Source organism: Malurus melanocephalus, unplaced genomic scaffold (genome assembly GCF_030028575.1).
Source record: "Malurus melanocephalus ecotype Western Australia unplaced genomic scaffold, MMel_1.1 scaffold_236, whole genome shotgun sequence".
In the NCBI taxonomy this organism is placed as follows: Eukaryota; Metazoa; Chordata; class Aves; order Passeriformes; family Maluridae; genus Malurus; species Malurus melanocephalus.
Genome location: NW_026623468.1, coordinates 921287 through 927513, shown reverse-complemented (window position 1 = coordinate 927513; position 6227 = coordinate 921287). Strand labels below are relative to the sequence as shown.

The following is a 6227-nucleotide window of genomic DNA, read 5'->3' as shown; positions in this document are numbered from 1 at the left end:
AGCAAATCCCGGCCCCTCCAGCCGAGCCCGGGCTCAGCCGCTTGGCTGGGCTGTGGGGCCGTGGCTGGCCCTGCCTCCCGCCCCGGCCTCCTCCTCCTCCTCCTCCTCCTCCTCTCCGCGCACCCCACGCCGGGGCACCCGGCCAAAGCCGGCCCCGGACCGCCCGGTCCCCGCGGGGCCACGCCACCGCCTCGCTGGGGACATGGGGTGACCCGCGCTGCCACCCGGGGAKCCGCACAGCAGGGACCGAGCGATGSCTCGGCCCGCTCTCAGGAATGTCCTTTGTCTGCKCTGCGGGCTGGAGGGCGGCGGAGCGGAGCCGGGCTCTCTCCCCGGGTGCCGGGGGGGCTGTCCCGCTCCTCCGCCATGGGGACGGCGCTCCCGGGGCCGGCGGGCTTTCTCCAGCTCCCCACACCCTCCTGTGAGCATCACACGTTTGCAGCCGGGCTAAATTCTGCTTTCCCGGAGGCCAAATCSTGCCTGGAGCCGCGGCGAGCCAGGCCCGTGGCATTTCCAGGCGGGAGCATGGTGGGAGGCGAGCTGGGCGCATCCGYGCACATCCCTGTCCCTAAAGGCAGCGTGCCACACGTGCCTGCTCCCCACACACCAAACCCCCCCATCGATCCCCCCGAGGCCCCACCAGGCAGGACGGGGTCCCGGGTGGGCAGCRCTTACCTGGAGGTGCCAGGCATGAGGGGTCTGAGGGGGCCCGGGGCGTCCCGGCCCTGCTCCAGCTGCCGCTTTAAGCTGTGTTTTGATATTCGTGATTGGTTTCATAATCCCGATCAAAAGGAAATCACCAGGATTATGAAATTGTTTTAATCCTCCTGGCTCTGGCCGCACCGGCCCCTGCCAGCACGAGCAGCAAGAAATCACTTTTATCTCCTTAAAATGTCCCCGGCCACCCCGGTGGCCCCGGGGCCCCCATCACAGCCAAACCCGAGCCCAAGGGCTTCYTTCCCCACAGGGGCTGGCTGACAGCAGGGATGGCTCCATGGGGAATGGACAGAGCATCTTCCCCTGTGGCCCAGCCCCAAGCTCCCCCACGACACCAGGGCCCAGCCTTACCTCCACGCCTTTCCACAAGGGGATCCTGGCTCCTCGGAGTTGAAACGCGCCAGGGAGATGTCCCCATGGAGCTGGTGAGGTGCCAAAGCAAGGGCAGCAGGAGGGCTCCTGCCACCGGCCAGGGAATGCCAGYGGGGAGCCGGGGCCGGGATTAAACCTCCAGCAAGCGGCTGCTGCGAGCAGCAACAGGCTTAGAGTGATTTCCAGGCACTGGGCTCCCTTCTGGAGGGAGATTGATTGCAAGAGACGATGATGAAAGAGATTTAAGGAGCAAAATGAAAGCACAGACCCCAAACAACCCGGRGCTGGGCTGCTCAGCCACTGTGCTGCCAGGAGAACACCTCGGACTGGAGATGAGCCGGACAGAGACAACCAAAGCCACCACAAGGACTGGGAGCCTTTGGCCAGCATGGCACGGTCTGGGCAGGAGGTTTCCTCCAGCATCAGCTCTTGGCATGTTGGGTTTGAGCCCTGGGCCACTTCCCCAGAGCCCCTCCTGCCCACCTCCAACCCCTTCTTGCACATCTCCCTCCTCCCAGGACACGGATGTCCCCCACCTCCAGCCACAGTGACACCCACGGCGCCCAGGAGAGCAGGAGCAGCAGGATGAAGGGCAGGGCTGGGACTTGGGAACACACACACAGAGACCAGGGACAAAAGAGCCATCAGATCATTGGAAAACAAAGAGYTTGTAATAATGAAAAAAGGACAGATTTCGTAACCAATCACTTTTTCCTTTGAAAAAACACAATCACAGTAACTTTGCTTTATACAACCACCTAGAAACTATGAAACAGTATCACATTGTGCAGTATTTTGTTTTTTTTTTTTTCTTAAACCTACTTATCAAGAAGGGAATTCCACACTTCAAAAATTATATCCATTTGGGGAGGAAGGAGGAGACAGCTAATAGCGCAGTCACAGATACATCATGAGTCCAAGCAAGCGGCAATTCTTTGTCCTCACCTTTTCCACTGAGCCAAAACAGAAGAGTGGAGAAGGGGATAGCAAAAGAGAAAGGAGGAAAGAAAGAAAGAAAGCACCCACAGAGGACTAATCACACTCCATAATTACTTTTGACATCTACAGGGCTTCATAGAAAGATCATTTAGACCAACACAGCGGGGAGGGGGAGAGGAAGGCGGCAGCGGGACCCGGGGGGAACTTTGGCATTTCCACCCTGGGCTCCTTCCGAGCCCCGATCCTTCGCCAGGAGGACCTACGGGGTGGAGAGGTCATCGCAAGTTCTACCAGGATGCCAAATTTCTCCTCTGGAGCGGAGAGTTTGTGATTTGGTTTGTAGAGCTTGAGGGACTGTCCGGGCACGGGGCACCTTCCCAGGCAGGGTCAGCGCCTCTCACCCGCTTTGCCTTGGCTGTGCCAGGGCCAGAGCAGCCTTTGGCTCCCAGCGGGAACGGGGCTGGGGTGCCAGCATCGGGGTGCTGCCCATGCTGCCTTTCCCCTTTCCCGGGGTGTTTCAGCAGGGACCGAACCCCCCAGTGATGGTGACACGCCAGTTCAGCCCCGCGGTGACGGTGACGGCAGGTGACGCTCGCCCCGAGGCGCGGGGTTTGGGATGGTGCCACATRAAGGAGGCGAGGTTGGATAAGGTGACAGCCACTGACCCAGCCGTGACTGCTGCAGAGGTACCGTAGGGATTTCCCACTCTCCCCCCMGGAGCCCCAGCCCCTCTTTTCCAAGGAGACAAAACAATCCCATCGCCTTCTGGAATAAAAATGTAAAAAAAAAAGAAAACCCCAATGTTTAAGGCAGAAGATCACCTTCCCCCTGCGAGTGCAAAGCAGAAGGGTGGAGGAGAGGAGGGAGGACATGGAGCCGGGATGATGCGTGTGAGCAGAATGGATTTTGTGTCCCCAGCTTGCCAAGCCACGTCCCAGCCCCAGGACACCCCCTGGGCATGGCCTGACAAAGGGGACACAGCCCCACGGAGCCCACGGCATCATCCCCGCAGGACAAGGCCGTTCAAAACACAGACAAACCCCAAAGGCTTTGTTCACACTGTCCCCGCTGCTCATTGAAAGGAAAACCCCCAGGGATCGTTATCTCCTGAAGCAGGATCGTGCTTTTCCTCCCTGTCTGCCACACTGGGGCAGTGGCTGAGCGCCGGCACAGAGGCAGAACAAGCAGCACAAACGTTTTTAGGGGAGCAGGGGCAGCAGGATCCAGCTCTGCTGGGATTTCCAGCAGAAATCTCCCCCATTCCGAGATGCCCATGCTGAAGGCTGCTGCCGGCCACCTCCTTTCACTGGAATCAAACAGCACAGACACTGAGAGAATGAGGAGAGCCTGGAGAGGGGCTGGGAAAGGCGTAGGATGAGCACCAGCTGGCTTTGGGAATGCACCTGGATGAGAGAGGTAGGAGCTTGGTGGATATGCACAGGCTGCAGCCACGAGTGCTGCAAATGCATTTCTTTCTAAATGTGGTGGGACAGCATCGGTTCTCACTGGCGGAGAAGCTCCCACTCCTGCTTGCCAAGTCCACAGATCCCAAACCTGCCCTACTGTCCTGTCRCCTCAGAATGCACCCAGGGCTCATGGCATCGCCCTGCCCAAGCASAGGGACCTGCTGTTTCTGGTGACACCATCCCAAAAGCCATGCAGGGAACCCCAGCCATGAAATAAACCCTGGATGCTGCAACGCCTCACCCTCTGCCAGCCAAAACCCCCAGAGAATGGAAAGCAGCAGTGAATCAGCACGGAGGACCAAGTTCCAAGGGAATCTCCAAAAGTCACCAGCCACACAGTGGCCTCTCCTCCCTTAGACTGGACCATCCTGATGGGTTTCACACCATCCTCAGAGCGGCACAACTCAACCTCTGACTGCCACCGAATCACCAGGGCACAGCCCAACACCCAAAAGCCAGAGCTMCGGGACTTTCCTCAGTTTCCCCTTGGCACCCAGCTGCATCAAGAGCTGAAGCACTGGATAAACCCCCCACTCTCAGATCCTCTGAACTCTGCTCTGTCCTTCTGAGCTGCCACCCTGCTGCTCTCCTTACAGGAATGGTTTCAGACACCCATGAGCAAAGCCCAGCTCAGGACGTGAAGCCACCCTGGGAATGTCCCTGCTTCCCTCGATCCTGCTGTCCCAAGGAGCGACAGGGCTATTTTCTCTCATCATCTGTTCTGCTTCATTAAGTCTCCCTTTATTGGCCAGATGTTCTCATAGACGTGGAGCCATCCCGGCTTTAGTGCTCGCTCTCAGGAGGAATCTGCAYGCCTGATTTCTCAGAAATCTCTGGCAAGGAGGGAGGGAGGGAGGGAACAGGCAGATGCAGGGCTGGGAGCTGGGAGCCTTTAAAAGCCACACTTCTGGGAATTCAGGCTGCTTTCCCCYGAGACAGCATCTCCACTGCCAAAAGGGACGATGTTTTATTTTAGGAGATAATGTTTGCTCGCCGTAGCACGCCACCTCCCTTTTTTCTCTGTACTTCTCCTGCCAGCAACGACAGAGAAAAAGGGAAGAGCAGAGCAGATGGAAATGCCGAATTCCTGCTTCCCGTAAGGATTTGGGTAAACTACGGATTAAGAATTTTGCAACCTGACCCTCCCCGCCCACCAGGTTGGAAAGCAGAGGGCTAGACAGTGCTTTAGCAGGATGGACAGATGGACACAGGCCACCCAACCATGCCCTGCGCTCCCCAGCCCAGCTGAAGAAGGCAGAGTGCTCCCAGGGGGCTGGCATCACTTCCAAATCACAGAACCATGGAATGGTTTGGGTTGGAAGCCCAACCATTAAGGACCATATAGTTCCAAACCCCTGCCAAGGACAGGGAYACCCTCCACCAGACCAAACAGCTCACAATGTCTCTCTGTATTTTTGGTTTCCCTCTGAAAGGGTTACCAGTAAAGCTCAGCTCCATTGTATAAAAAAACCCACTTGCCTAAGTAATGCCAGTGGTGCTACTTGATTTTAATTAATCCAAATAATTCTGGATTGCCTCCCTGCCGGTGCAGCTGYGCTCCCCTGAGCTCCCCAGCCAGGGATGGTTTCATTCCCCACCGCTGGAAATACCTACACGAGGTTTGGACATGGCACCAATGCAAATTAGGAACCTGAAATATTTCAAGGGGCTTTGTATCTCAGACTCCACTTCCATCCAAAGGGGAATGCTCCATTTTTAGTATGAACAACTGACCTAAGGGATTAAACACAGGAATACAGGGAAGATGGACAGCACAGCCCGACATGGTGGGAGGTGAGAGGAGCAGCACCATAGCGGAGTTTTAATCTATTTCCACTCAAATGAAGAGAACCAAGTTTCCTTCTTCAGTTTTTCTGGGCAAGAGGCACAGCAGGCAAACTGAGGAAATACAACAGACTGGCTGTGGGAGACAATGGGCTAATTAAGGAAAACAACCACCAAGCAGACACTGAGCAGATTCCCGCAATTCCATCGCCCAAGGCGAGTCACCAGGCAGGCATCAGCACCAGGATCTCACTTCAGGAGTTCCACCCCTCCCCTGCAGACACATGGAGAACAGGGCATGCCAAGGGAAGGACAACAGAGCTGAGGCCTCCCTGTCTCCCTTCCTGCAAAAGGGGAGACCAAGGACACCATCGAATTGCCATTCTCTCTTCCAGAATAATTTGCTTGGCAATACAGGTCTCCATCACCCAAGTCTGCTCAAGTATCCCACTTCCCAAACTGGGATAACGAGATGAGGCAAGGGGCAGATCACCAGGACAGTGCCCAACAGAGATTTTTTTGCTGAACCAGAAGCTACARAAGAGCTGTTTTCCATCTCACCTTCCCCATCAGGTGGGCACACCACAGTCCCTTCCATGCTCCCTGAAAAACACCACTTCCAAAGCCCAGCCTGATGAAATCCCGTCCCTGTCCCATGGGAATTGTCACCTCCTTGCCTTGTCCTGCTTTGCTGGGCTGCTGGAGAAGTCCTGAGAAGCTCCCTTCTCTGATTTGAGATGCCGTCATGACACACCTAAGGCTTTGAAAAGTGCTTTTTGATCTGAGGAATGCAGTTCCAAAGCCTTTGTTTGCCCAGTGTTTCGTGCTGGTGGCAGGAACCAACTCTCCTTTACTTAGGATCACCTTAGGATCATCTGCACTACTTTCACAAAAGGAAAAGTTGGCTTTGAACCGGCACAAGAGACATGCCCAGAAGCATTAGCAGCA

At 56.2% G+C, this 6227-nt stretch overlaps 1 pseudogene; it reads right to left on the bottom strand.

Annotated features, from left to right (window-relative positions):
- Window positions 1-33: 33 nt before the first annotated feature.
- Window positions 34-1593, bottom strand: LOC130578689 (translation initiation factor IF-2-like; annotated as a pseudogene).
- Between the last annotated feature and the right edge of the window lie 4634 nt (window positions 1594-6227).